This window comes from Homalodisca vitripennis, chromosome X, assembly GCF_021130785.1.
Source record: "Homalodisca vitripennis isolate AUS2020 chromosome X, UT_GWSS_2.1, whole genome shotgun sequence".
Classification (NCBI taxonomy): Eukaryota; Metazoa; Arthropoda; class Insecta; order Hemiptera; family Cicadellidae; genus Homalodisca; species Homalodisca vitripennis.
In genome coordinates this window covers 90346374-90362014 of record NC_060215.1, presented here as the reverse complement: position 1 = coordinate 90362014, position 15641 = coordinate 90346374, and the positions used below count along the sequence as shown (strand labels likewise).

General features: G+C 35.3%; 1 protein-coding gene across 2 annotated transcripts in view; it reads left to right on the top strand.

Annotated features, from left to right (window-relative positions):
• Positions 1–12143: 12143 nt before the first annotated feature.
• Positions 12144–15641, top strand: part of LOC124369335 (DNA-binding protein RFX5-like) — a 73198-nt gene continuing 69700 nt past the window's right edge. For both annotated transcript variants that reach the window (XM_046827301.1, XM_046827300.1), the window contains exon 1: positions 12144–12258. The gene's annotated coding sequence lies outside the window, so the exon portion shown is untranslated. The remainder of the gene's footprint in view (positions 12259–15641) is intronic.

Below are 15641 nucleotides of genomic sequence, written 5' to 3'. Positions count from 1 at the left end.
AATGCTCAACATAAAACAAATATTCAGAGACCTCTAAAAAGATGAACTGTTAAAAAATGCCTTCATGGAAGGACACAAAATCGGTTGAAGGTCATTTGGTCGAAAATTCTTAAAATAGTGTTTTTAGGATACAATACTCTGAAATGTGGAACATTCGATGCAGTAATAACATTTCATAGTGGTGCAATGGCTAAGTTAAAAATTGTTGACAACATTGGTGTAGAAGCAGGACAAAGTACATACAATGGTTGCGTAAAATTGATGCAATAAGAGTAAAAAACCTGAAAAAGCCTCAGAAGGAATAATTACGAAAGAAGCTAGAGTGAATAAAAGACAAATTAAAAGAAAGAAAGAAGACCAGGATCAGGAGAAAGAGTCACAATATGGAGCTGGAGACTTTTAAAAGTAAGTTTTGAAGTACTATTTTATTTAGAGACTTTATGTACCTGTATTTCAGACTTGAAATTTTGTGTGTGTGTGTGTGTGTGTGTGTGTGTGTGTGTGTGTGTGTGTGTGTGTGTGTGTGTGTGTGTGTGTGTGTTACATATGTTTATAGGTACCTATTTGCCCAAAATAGTATAGAAAAATATTTTTATACCATTAAAACCTATTATTTTTTCCAAAAATGAATTTATTTTTACAATTTTTATTTTTTGAAATTTTGTAATAAAAGTGGGTACATACTTACCTTAAAGTGTCCCCAACATGTAAAAAAATTATGTTAATAAGCCTAGTAGGCTTTGCTCAGCAGGTACATGAAATGTGTATTGTTTTCCCATTTAAACGCATGTAAAACCATGTAGAGACCTTCTTCCCTTAACAATTTTGATTGGAACCGTTGGAGTATCTCCAGATTTGAGTTGCTTGTTATGCCCCATAACTGCACACCTTATGCCCATACAGGTTTTATATAATAGTATCTTGTTCTTCAAACTAAGTTTTGATTTAGATCAGAGTAGCCAATTCATTTTATTTGTTTTTAAATTTAGCTCTTGTCTCTTTGTCCAAATATGGGATTTCCATGTAAGCCTTCTGTCTAAGCGCATGCCCAGATAATTTACTTCAGTTACTTGGGGTAGATGAACGGCATTCAATGTAACTGGAGTCCAAAAATGGACCAAGTACACTTGAGGAACTCCGAATTCTATTGGATGTAGCTGAGTAAGAACATCTTGGTATTTCATTTGAAATGATCGTTTTGAAAGATATGGTTTTTGCATTGAAAAAATAGGGTGAGGCTAAAACTTCTTAATTTTGTATAATAGACCAGCATGCCACCCATTATCAACGATTGGCCGACATCTAAAAAGATAGCCGACCAATAACTTTTATTTTCTAAGTAATCCCGTATGATTTCACCTACTCTATTGACTTGTTCTACTGTGCCATGTTTTCACTTAAAACCAAACTAACGAGCAGGTACTACAGAATCTTCATCGATTAATGATTGTAATCTTCTCAGAAGAAACTTTTCAAACAGTTTTGAAATAATAGATAAGAGGCTTATTGGTCTGTATGAGGTCAGCTGGTTGAGGGGCTACCTTGGCTTTGGAATGGCAATTAGCTAGGCTCTTTTAAATTGAACGGGTATGTGTTCTCGTCTCAGTATGACGTTACATAACAATGTTAAGAATATAATCGCTCTTCTTGGAAGTTCTTTCAGTATTTTTCTAGTAATAGAGTCATAGTCAGGGGACTTATGAGGGTTAAGATTGTGAGTTATAACTGAGCGAACTTCAGATGGAATGAATTTTCGTAACGGGAAATCGAGTTGAAATGGAGAATTTAAATACTCGTGTATTTACTCTGCGTTGTTGAAAATGCGTCATTTTATTTGAAAACATTGGTGAAATACTCTAATACTCTAATAAATAATCAAATGCCTCAGATTTTTGAACTTTACTTTTCGCCCAGTTTCCATCAGTTTTTAAAATAGGGGAATTGGATACATAGGCTGCTTAATTCTGTTAGTTACTTTCCATAATGAATAGTCTGTAGCTTCAGTTGCTGAGAGAGACTGGGTTTACTCTTCAAACCATTGGTTTGTAATATTAATCAATAATCTTTTCAGATGTTGAGCTATCCTGTTGAGGTTTGCCTTATCATTTGGATTTCTACTGTTTTACCATATTCTTCTTAATCTTCTTTTCTTAGCGAATATTTTCTTGATGTAGTTAGGGTAAGATATCTCTATCTGTCAACTGTTGAAGAAAGCTGTAAGGGTGTAGCATTTTTGGCAGAACATTGCAAACAATCAATAAAGTAGTCTGTTGCATTTTCTAAATCCTCAACACTTTTCAACGAAATGTTCAAATTCAAATTTTCATTTAATGAATCACAAAATCGAAGTAAATTTGTTATGTAACAATTGACTCGACATTTTTAAAATACTTCTGTGCTTAAATTATGCATAATTGGTGAATGATCAGAAGACCGATCAAGGATGGATTTGATATCTGATTAGTTTTGATTAATACCTTTTGTAACAAAATAATCTAACAAATCGGAAATTTTTCATATGTCAGTTGGTCAGTATGTAGGTTCACCCGTAGAAATATTTATATTCTGTATGAAAACCGTGGCTCCTGACGGATTAGGGCTCTTACTTACCCAAAAAGTCTCATATGCGCATTAACGTCACTAATGATCGGGCTGCTCTGTCAATGATGTGTTGTGTTTATAATGAGCAATGATCAGTTTATGATTCATATATAGTTCAGTTGTATTATGTTTGAAATCTTCCTGCCAAAAAATGACAGTAATATGATGTTCTTATAAAATTGTAATGTTGAGTTTGAATTGTACATATCTACATTGAATTTAATAATAAACTACATTACAATTCAAAATCATCCAAAAATGTATACTCTATTTCTTCATTTCAAATATAGATAACACATTTCATAATACATTCTACCAGCTTATTCTTATTATAATCAAATACTTAATTTATAAACAAACTCTCCTATAATTATGAAATTTTATTTTTGTTGGTGAACAATGAACAATGAAAAACAAATACAAGTATATATGGTCTCAAGTAGCGGTAACGGTCTATAATAATTCAGGAGTAATTCTGCATGCTCATGCAGTCCTTCCCCTATCGATAAATATGAACGCCTCAAAAACGATTGATCCAAGCGTGTACGTTAACAATTTCCAGCCGGCCATGTACGCTCGATCAGCTGACTATTCTTTCTCAGACCTCGGGCAAACGTGTTTGTTATGATAAACTAATCAATTCATAAATTGATAATGTGTTTAGTGGTCTGTAGTAAAGTTGCAAGTGACATCGTTTGGCCATGATTTGGTTGAACTCTATTTCTTACTTTAGTGTCTTTCAGCTTGTCAGTTTTAATTGTGATTAAACAATTGTAAGGAACTAAAAATGACAATATTTACCAAGTAATAGAAAAAGTAGTTCTTAAGGTAAAAATAGTCGTGTAGATTATAATTTATAAATATTATTTCAAATCTATAAACATGATAAAAACACACTGTGCATACAAAACTTATAGATCGTGCCAATAGTTCAAAACTACTTTCAATTAGTATCTGTCTGTTCTTATGTATAAATGTGATTTTATCATCAACCTCAGATGTTATCAGTTTTCCTTGGCCCGGTTTACTGGAAGATATAGAATAAAGTAGCAAAATCACTAAAATAAATACCTAGTTAGGATGACATCAAATAACTGTGACATATTTCTGAAATATATGTTTTCTTATAACAAAACTAATTCGCGAAGACAATAACTAGACTATTTAACATTAATTTATAGTTACGGGCTACGTTAATTCAAAGCACGTACAGTCTGCCTCCTTTCAGAGTACCGTATATGTGGTTTGGATTCACGCATGACGTCATACAAACTTCAACTTCCCTGAGACATGTGTAAGTGTGTACGTTTCTTGCCCTGCTATCATTGGCACTATGTACTCGATACATGCGAAAAGATGCATGCACGCATTGTAGCCTCTTGAAAAAATAACTATAGGGCATGGTAGTAAAATCTACAGTAAAATTCGAAGTTTTAAACATTGGTATATCCAGAAGCTTGTTTCAAAACTAGTCATATCATAAATTTGGTATCAAAGTCCGCCGGGACCAAATTTCCCAGTCATTCATGCGCGGAGAAGCGGTTACAGTAGTCAAACTAACTAAACCGCGGAAGTCCCCAGGCATCGAGTGTATCGGATCTAGGTGAAATAGATATAAAACAAAGAGTTTACCTGAAATTATGTTTAATTAAACACAATTGAGCTAGACCCTGGTATAAAACAAACATAATCATAGTTACAAAATTTAAAAAAATAATCAAATAAGCAAAACTGTTACTTTATAGGTTAAAGAATATGATAGCAAATTAACATATGATTTATTACATTGTACCCAGCTATTTTTAGTTTAAGTCGGCCTGTTTGATCTCTAAGAAGGTCTTCTCTCAGTAATATCTTCTTCAATATGCCCTGGAGTAGGCAAAGCTTGCGAGCCAATTGATAAATCATAGTCACCTAAAGGAGCTAAGTGTCTTATCAATACTATAGTTTCTTGACCGTCAGGAAGACAAACGTAAGCATCATCAGCATTTCCATCAATCAATGTTACGTCTCAATACGTAAGCAAATGTATCGTTAAAATTTCCAAGCTGAATTATTTCCTTGTACCAACAAATTCGTCTAGTTAAAGCCTACATGGAGGATCTATTTGCCAGACATGAGGGTCTACATATTCTTAATTTTAACATCATCAGTAACGCAGTAATGGAATGCGTCTGCTGGCCGACCATGTTCTCGGACATCTGGCGAAACACCCTGCGTATGCTGCGAGTGGGTGTTTTACCCCTTTCTTTATCCGATTTAACCAAATGTCTCCACCATACAACCGAAGTAGACCATGTTCAACATTTATTTCTCCGTTTCCTTTGCCCAAAATATCGCAACCAAGTACGGCTAGGTATCCCTTAGGGAGGTTCCCAACCACAAAATTTCCTACCACTTCAACGATCGGTTTCATTTTTAAAGTCAACTCTTGTCGCCCGTAAGTTTTCAATGTCCTACCAGAAATACCTTTCAAAATTACGTCTGGTTTAGTGAGCTCAGCGGATGAGGCTCCTCTTTTTACGAGGGAAACCTGCGCTCCAGTGTCAATTAGGACCTTTCCCTCTGCATCTTCTATCTTACCGATGGCTACAAGTTCATCTACCACATCTCGAATCTCGGGGACAGTCCTGACCTGCTTCTCAGTAGTGCAGTTCTTACGAGTCGTACACATCTTTAGGTTCACCTTAGTAGGTAGCTGTGAAACAGCTTCCTTTAATTCCGGGGCTTCGTGTCGGTGGACCCACTTACCCCGCTCCCGTTTCCCGATTGAGGTCTTTTAGAGTCTAGTCGAACTCTACAATCTTTCTGTATGTGGCCTGCCTTGTTGCAACGCCAGCACGTTATTCGACTAGAGCGCTCCTCTCTTTTATTCCTGCAGTCCCGAGAGATGTGGCCTTTCATATGGCAATTAAAACATGTAATATCTGAGGTATTGGCTGCCTGGAACACCTTGCGTTCAGGCGTGGGACGGGCATTGCCCCGAGTCGGCCCGCGAGGAGGAGGAGGATATGTTAAGTCTGGTTCGAGTACACCCACGTTAGACGCTACCGCACGCGTGGTGATGGACCTCAAGCGTCCCGCTTCTACCTTTCTACCCATCACTCTCAGTTGTTCAAGAGAGGTAACATCAAAAAGAGCAAGCCGGTCTTGCAGCTGGGGATGTAAGTTATGCAATATTTGCCTAAGCTTTACTTCTTCCACTACGGCTGTTGACAAGCGACTGTACAACCCCTCCATCGCAGCGATAAATAAGTCAATGGGTTCCGTTTCGGCTTGAACGCGATTGATTATCTCTTGCTGTAGGTATATGTCATGGTCAGGATGTTGGAAGACCAGTTCCATATCCCTACACAGCTGTTCCCAGTTCCCGAGACGGCCTATCGTGGATCGATACCACGTTAGGGCAGGTCCCGTGAACAAATCCACTGCCGAATCAAACAGTTCAGTTGTGGTGACCCCTCGAGCCCTGCGCAGTTCTTCTGCTCTCTGCAGAAACGCCCCTACGCTCTGTGATTGGCCGTCAAATTGTAATCCCCATTTAATACACAGGCACTCCTCTATGTGCGGATGACGTTAAATTAAAATTTTGTTGCGGTGTGATCGCGATGGTTGAATCTATTTGTCGAACAAGTGCACCGACGGTGATGTGGCTTGTTGCCTCTGGAGGCGAGTGCACATCCGCATTTTTGGGCCGCGGGGTCTGCTCGGCTGTTGAATTTTCAGCTTCGGCGTTTGCCGCGTCTTTCTTGGCTTCGGCCGCGTCACACAGTTCTTTGGTCTTATCCATTAACACCTCATGACGTTTTGCGATAATTTTGTCACCTAATGCGCCTATTGGTATACGTCCTGCCCTTAAATAGTTATGCTACATCCTGGCTTGAAGACGCTGACCTTCAGTGTCTGTATAGTCCCCCTCATATTCATTCGCGGAGGCAGCCAATGACTTATATTTATCTTCACAGGCCTCCAGTTCCTCATCTACATTTAAGGAAGCTAAGACAGCCTGATCAATAGGCGTACCTGCCTTAACACACTTCGTAAGCCGTTTTCTTAAATCTTCAGCCGTACCGGAAGTAGGTTGTCCGCGGATTTTCAATTCGTATTGATTCTCTTCCTTTTTCAAGAGATACGCGTTCATAGTGTATGCCAATACTAAATTCCAAAGGGGAAATGAAAATTCCATACACTAACTCAACTTTTCAAATAATTTTAAAAATTGTCACGTTCAATTAATCAATTAATTTTTTTTAATTACTCGTCATTAAATCATACCCTCACGCCATATCTCTTCAAATGTCTAACTAATCATCACAGTTATACGCCTAAGTCCACGTAGCGCTTAATATTTTAAATTTAAAATTCGATAAATTTAGTTTCCGATTTTTGAATAAACTTTTAAGTCAATAACAAGTTTTAATATTGAATTAGTCACTAAGCTATTCCTCACACCGCCATAGGCACCCTAGAGTAATCAGTAAAGTCCAAAAATTTTGACTAAGTCCTTAGATCAAAATATCGAATTAAATTCCGAAATTATCATAGAATAGCTAGTTATCACTCATTGAATCGGTAACCGTTCAATTCTAATTTTCCTTGTGATTCTACTACTTATGTTGTAAGTTCATACTATCGCAATCAATAATAAATAATAAACAATCAATAATTAATTAATTTCTATAGTATGTCAAATGCGTTAACGTCTTTTGACCTGACATGGAAAATTAGCCACAATGCGACTCTATATTTTTCAGAGTCGACATCTCAAGTTATTATTATTCTATTTATTTTAATTTGACATTAAATTCAATCAATCAATTATAATTAATTATCAGCCATTTTCAATGACGCCCAGACGGCGTCCAACGCACTTTAACACACTAGGTATGGTTATTCTAATATTAGTTTATACTAATACTAGGTTAGTTTAAAAGCTTCTATTGTATGTTAAACAAGTTAGGGTTATAGTTAAAATACTGTTAACTAAGAATAAGTAGCAGTTAACGTGGACTGTGAGGCTTCACTGCCTTTATGATAGTCTGAGCTGATGCCTAAATCAATGCATTACTATCAAATTTAAATACGTTTTCCAAATATGCTTTAATTTAAATTGATAATATATTACCAGATTATGTTCAAATTTCAACTAATTGATTAATATCTGTGCCCTTCCTCTAAAAATATACAAAATAAATTTTGAATAGAAATACTACGTATTAATTAATCTGCTAGCTGAGGTTAAGCGAAATAGATTATTTTTACTTACTGGAATATCTGATGATCCGTAGTCCCATCTCCACAGGGTTTCTCAGCTCCGTAGGACTCGCAGAAACGTGGAAACAATTTAATCACGGACTTTTGAACCGCACCTTCACACCTGACACCACTTGTAACGGACGAGACGGGACTTGGGAATTAGATAATCAGAAAACTAGTTGGCCGCAAAAATCTGATTTTAATTTAATCTTTCACATTAATAATTATTACAATACTATTCACATTCCCTAAACTGTAATTTTAAAATATATTAATCACTCATCAACGAAACAGTAGGTTAAAAATTTAAGATTTTAGAGGGAAGGGCAAACACGGAGCGACGCGTTACGTTCGAGTACCGGCGATCAACTCACTCCACGCACATACTTTTTCGCTACAAATTTTTGTTAAAATGGCGGACTAGACTCCGTACGGTGCTGCTCCCAAACGATTTACTTGGGCGTAACAGAGTCTAGAAACGACACAACTTGGCCAGACACAGGCTGGAATCAGCGGAATCAGCAAATTCCTCAGCCAGCTGCAGCTAAAGCTGCCACGGGTATCGGGCTACTTCCGCTTAACAACTCAGTTGAGATCAACTAGAATATTCCGAGCAACTATTACTTGGACTTATATCTTACTAAATAAATATATAATAATCACTGTTCCTTATTTCCTTTTAATAATTCAGGTGACGGTAGATATTTTGTACGTAATAGTACTTACATTTTACTGTTAGGAACAATGAAGAATCGTTGGTTGGTAATACTACAATATAAATACTGTAGTACTTCACTGGTCAATAATAATATTAACCTCACAGTGTCAAATGGTCAGGGGCTTTCTTAATGGGCCGTCACAGTGCAAATCAGGGATTCTTAATCGGTCCAGTGCTTTCCCTGCTTTAGGTCATTTATGGTTTGAATGTGAAAAATCTTAGAATGTAATACATTTACGTTTGCTACGCAATTGTAAAATAATGTATTCGCAATAAAAATGATTTGATTTGATATTCCCTGAAAGTGCTATATTGTGTTCACGTGAGACCTATTTCAGAATACTGTAGTGTAGTGAGGACCACTAATCAAGTTACTCTTGCAACACAGTTGGAACACATACAAATTCGATTCCTACGATTGATTGGTTATCGTTTGGGTTTTCCATATACAGGTTCCTCTTAATGATAGTTGGAATCTTCTGAGACTCCATTCGCTAACTTGCAAAAGGAATGATCAGGATGTCCAGTTCTTGTATAACGTCATCACAGGAATGATTGACAGCCCACCCACTATCAGCCGTATTGCATTCCACTGCTCTTCTGGAACAAGATCAAGGGAGCTTCTTTGTAGGAGGTCTACTATCAGTAACTATGACTTTGATGGTGCTCTGAGTAAGATCCAACGCCTAGGAAATGTAGCTGCCCCTCATTTAGACTTTTTTGCACCAAATCTTAACCTCTTTAAGGGAAATCTCTTAAGCTGTCTGTTTTGTTTAGTGGTAGCGTGTTGTACAGTTGTACGTATGCGCGCGCACACGCGCGCACATACTCAACCTCTCATACAATCCTGTTATATTTTAAATCCGGTTTTAGTGTCTGTTATCTAGGCTTCTAGTTTAACTTACTGTTTTCTTCTCAAACCTGTTTGATATGTATACGTATATTTTATATTTATTTATTATTGTTGTTATTAATTTAGAGTATTTGTTATATAAGGAAGTACATCTTACATTTTATACCTATATTTTACCTTACCACTTATTTGTTATTATAACTTAATGCTGTGTTATTATAGTTCTCATATATTTATTATTGTTATTTATTAATTTATTACTATATTTATGTTTCTTTACTAAAATTATCTTTGTCCTGCTTTAAGTAGTAAACCTATTTAATATTCTAATTTAACATAATATGGTTATGTTTATATTGATAGATTTTCTTTTAAAATTATTGTACATTGGATTTACCGTTGGAAGTGAAATAGTATACACTAATAATATGCCAACTACATGAATGATATTATCAGTGCATGCCGACAACGCCATATTTGCATCACAGCGTGTGGCCTGCTAACGATAAAACCGTAATGCAGGTTATCTTAAGGAACTTTTTCCTTAATTCTAAATGTAGCAGATTGCAATTGACACATTCAATTTTTGCTTTTATTTAAGAAAAATGAGAAATCTAGATATATATCGCGCCTTTGGGAATATTCCGGTCAATGATAAACAACCACGGGGTGAGGGTAGTTGTTAGTATGTAAATAACTTATATACCCTTGGCTCAGCCGACAAGACTTGTTTACTTTGCAGAGTATTTTTAAGCTGTTTCCACCCTTCAAAAGAAACTACTAGTGAATGGAAACTTACCCTTACCTTTATCAGTTATACGCTCTCATCATGTTGTCTCCGATATAAATAAGTGTAAGTTTATTATTTTATCTTCCTTAGGGCAATTATATTTTGTTCTCCGAGCCATTGCCACTTCACTCGCAGTTGGTCATATCATTACTCTACTAAGTAGATTTTTACAAACTTTGCTACTATGCAACAAACGAACAGCATAACGAACAAAACCTAGAATTTTATTTGTTATTGAATTGAAATAATTGTATTAAATATGCTATCTTTATGGACACATTTTATAAATGAGTTTACACGTAACATGTATGTGACGTGTTAAGTTGGTGGAATAAGGGTTTTAATCCAACCCCCTACATTTAAAATGAAGCTTTAATGTGTTATAAGTAACTGTATTTGGGATATTTTTTTTATTTTTGTAATAAGATCACATACTTAATAAAATTAACTGAATTAAATCAGAACTGGCAAATCTAATCGTTGTACACCGGGAACACAGTCAATTATTCAGAGGGCTGACCATTAGAACTGTGAGTGCATGTGAAAGGAGCTTTGGCTGGCTTTATAATCCTCCACAAACTACGAATGTCTGGACAGAATATAAATAGGTTGTAGAATTCTGTTTAAAAATCACCGATCTTTACCAATCTCATCATTTTAAATTAGACTCGTTCGGCGTTGAAATCCATTTTTAATCACCAACTTATACTGTATTGTAGTTCATCAAGAATTTCTAAACCTCTGTAAAGTTTTAAATTAATTTTCATTTTAAGTGTTTAGTTAGAATTACATTTGGTATTATTTTTGTTTTATTAAGCATTAAGTTTAATCAATGAGAGAACGAGAGGAAACAGCTATTGACCAGTTCTAAATTTATCAAGGTCAATCCACCACCACCCACGCCGCTGAGGCAGTGGGATTGTATCTCTTGAACCGGCAGCATGTCCGTTGTCACTCCCCGACAAGACATACCTCTCCTCTTCATTACTTCTATGTCTATGTATCTCCTGCACATATTTACTGCTCTGTACATTATCCTATCTCACCCTCTCTAACTCACCGTTCTCTTTTATTGTTTTACCTATGTTTTTACCCCTTGTTTACCCTTTATGTGCCCCGTTATGCGTGTTAAAGTGCATGTTCTCCCGCGAACGTGGACTATCTGCCACTGTGGACCTCTGGATTTCTCTCTGGTCTCATCTACCTCTGATCTCGTGCACCTGTTCCAGGGACTCCTGTTTTGGAGGTACTCGTGAAAGACAACTGCTCTTGGTGAGTGACTTCTTTGGCACATTCCGGGAAATTTCTTATCCTTAAATTGTCAAATTGTTCTGTTAATTGTCTTCGTTAAAATCGTCGGAAGCTGGATACCCAGACTGGTCCTCTAAACGCTTGTAAAGTAATTATTCTAAAATAACTGATTGATTCATTTTATTTATCTTTTCACACGGCATTGTTTGTGTCTTTCTTTCTCTCACGTAATATTGTTTGGTCCTCTGGATAGGATTCTTAGATTTTAATTTTATTGCAATCTCTCAACTAACGTCATTTGGTCCTCCTGGGCCGCATGTTTGTCTTCTCTCTTTCCCAAAATCGTTTGGTCCTCCGCTCTAGAATTTTAGTTTAATTTATTGCAATCTCTCTCGTAACATTAAGTAATACCTTATTTTGTGCACTTAAGGATTTGTGGTACCGTGTCTGGTTAACCAGATTCCTTATTTGTTTTCATTATAGTTGATCAAATATAGTATTTTTATAGTACTGATGTGAAATACCATTATGCACATAGAAGAAACTACTTTTAATCACATTGAGTACTTATCAGTTTACATAGTATAAAGAATACTATGTGATATTAGAATATACTCCATGTTAAAAGTACAAAACCCGGTCGTTTTTCTACTCTGCAAGCTCATTGAATTCAATTCATCAATCAATCGTTGGTATCATCATAAAACCAATCATCCACTAACATCTAATTTAATGGCCGCCTACCTGTGATCCGAAGCCTGTGGGACTTGTGGCCTTTGAATGAAATGGGTAGGTGTATTTTAATGATTTCATATTATCTTGATATTCACTTATACACATGTAGTTATTGTAAAACAATAAAGATATTTTAGAAACTTGATTGAAATTGGAAGTATTCTAACAGAATCACGTAATTTGTTCTTGATTAGTATCATTAATACTTTAGCCTATTTAAAAATAATTAAATTGTATTCCTTAACATAAAACATATAATTTACAATGTGTGTTGGTTTATTTATTAATTTAAATATGCCAGAAGAGATTCCTGATTATAATGATTATATTAGAGATTTGGTTTAGAGAGGTTAGGTTTTGTATCAATGAGTACTAATTTGTGAAGAGAAAACATACACTTAAGATATGCAATGCTATGTGGCATGATAGAAATGGGATTTCACTATGTCAAGCAGACTAGTGGAGTCGGAGTTACTTGTAAACCATTAATCATGCCAACGAAACAATACTAGTGATGGTATCTTGTCTGGAAGACAGGAGCCTATGCAACGTTCCGCTCTATAGCATGTCTTCTTTCAACAAAGTTTATGTTCTTTGGGTTATAAATAAGTCTTAAATAGGCTCTTTGAGGATCAGGCTGCTTAGCATGATGTGTATGAGCTTGTCAACCATTAAGAGAGCCTTTTGAAGGCCAGGTAAATATTGATGCCTATTTTAGATTCAGAAAAGATCAAACGGTATCAGTGAAGATAACGGCTGAAGTGACTAATCAAATTTTTAACATTATAAGCATATTTTGCTCATCCTAAACAATACTATATATGGTTTTAAAGGGTGTGAATCACAAATAACTATGTTTTTTAATAATTGTAATGGAAAAATCAACTTGTTATCTATTATTTTTATTATAATCTGTGTGTAAACAACAAACACAGACACAATGAGTATGAGTTTGTTACGTAATCATCTGTTATTTTAATATCAGAAAAAAACGTTTTAAGTGATTGGAAGCTACCAGGTGGTTTGTAGGTTGACTGTACGTACATACGAAATTAGGAAGTTATGGTACCGTAACATTAGTTTTGCTTATCTATTAAACTTATGGGTAATTCTAAGCAATATATGGGTCAACCTCGATTTTTCTCATATTACAATATAATGTTTCCAATAGTCAATTAGAAAAGGAAATGACTAGAATTTCTTGCCGGAAAGCAGTTATAGGGAGCAGGCAACTCATATTATAATATAATGTTCCAATAGTCAATTAGAAAAGGGAATGACTAGAATTTCTTGCTGGAAAGCAGTTATAGGGAGCAGGCAACCGCGAGAATTACCTATTAGTGATCAGGGGTACTGACGTGATCTGGGCTTCAAATTTGGAACTACTCGAGTTAATTTTTTTTTTCTAAAAGAGCAAGCAGCGCGAAGCGCTGCGCAGCGGGCAAGCATCGTGCGTGATCTTCGTATATACTGAATTGATTCAGGCCAAAGGAATGACACAGATTCCTTTACCAGATTTTTACGGAGATTTTGTATTGGGCGGATTATATTGGTTTACTTTACTTTCCAGCATGTAATTATGTGTTTAAAATTGTTTTACATACATTAACAACATTATATTGTAATATGTAATAACAATTTATCAGAAATTATTAATAAAAAAAAGAATCACGCACGATGCCTGCCCGCTGCGCAGCGCTTTGCGCTGCTTGCTCTTTTAGAAAAAAATTAACTCGAGTAGTTCCAAATTTGAAGCCCAGATCACGTCAGTGCGCCTGATCACTTATAGGTAACTCCAAGCAATATATGACCGTCTGGCGGTTGCCTGCTCCCTATAACTGCTTTCCGGCAAGAAATTCTAGTCATTTCCTTTTCTAATTGACTATTGGAACATTATATTGTAATATGAGAAAAATCGAGGTTGACCCATATATTGCTTAGAATTACCAACTTATGTTTTGTTTTTTACAGTATTTATTTGTTTGTAGAAACTTTGGTTAAATTTGTTTTCATTATTTACAAAATTATTTGTATCCACACTGGTAACTAGATTTTCGTTATCAACCCATTACAATTGTTCCCCTTGAACAAAAGAATGTAAGGTTTTAGGTGATTAATATGAAAAATAATGAATTTTATTACAGTAAAAATGGAACTTCTTTTCTTGAAAGATAGTAAGATATTATGGTTAGATAAATTTACAATATTTGTTTGCTTTGCCAAGTTGTGTTCCCTAGCTATCAGTAATGGGCGTAGACATTTGTGATTAGATCCTCTAGAATTTGATATTTTCGTGATGGATACTAACTCCAGGTATGTTTTTCGTATCTCGCCATCAACTTTATTTTCAGAGGGTCTAAATTAGCAAAAATGTCTTATTTGGGTAAATTTTCCTTGATTTTATTGTTATTTTATGTATTCAAAGATTGCACAAGGGCTGACGTCAGCAGCAACAATATAAGGTTGACTCACTGTCACAAGATCACGTGACCCTCAGCACAGATGTAAAACAAGGAAATATTACCCCATGCGAGAAAAGTAGTTGATAATGGTTAATAATGTGAAACTCATCTTTTTCCGGCCTTTATTTTCTCATTTGCCTGTCAAACATTGATATTATTAGTGGTATGACTAAAATCCGAGACAGCCATGCACCTAATTGGTGCCATGCTTTTTCTTTTATTTTGGAACGGACTGTTACTTATTTCTTTCTAAAGCAATGAACAACCATAGAATTTAATAACCATTATTTCTAGTGGGCCATATTTTGTTAAGCTGTCAACTGCCTCATTATTTTATGTATATTATACCTTCTGTAGTGACGTAGTATTTGTTTATGTTGCCATGAACAGATGTAACCACAGTTAAAATTTCTTTTAAAATTGTTGATGCTATTTTTTAACCAAACGGCAAGTAAATGTTGATAGACTACTAAAGAATGTTATAATTTACTTACAACTAAGATAATTACATTTGTTATTGAATGTTATAAATTAATTATATTTTTGACTAACATAATATAAACGGATACCAATTATCTAATGTAATATTAAATTTGATTGTTACAGTTATCACAAAGAATGTACATTTTCATTTCACCTAAGAGGTGAACTTCGATGGTTGTGCGAAACTTACAAAAATGCTTATACCACTTGCATTGTTATTTCATTTCATCATTTCCATATTCATTTTCTAACATCTCAAGGGTCTCAGATTGTTATTTATCCCCAAAATGCAGAATGGGATTATGGGACATTGCTCTAAATAAAAAATTTTATATTCTGAAGAATAAGAACAAGACTGTCAAAAACAACCTGTACCTTTCATCAGATGTAAAGGAAAAAATGCCAAATGGTTTGGAATTTTCATAAGTAGGTAGTGTTGCCAACTGCATGAACAGAAAATCCCTATTCAAGGAATCCATGCGTGTATATGGG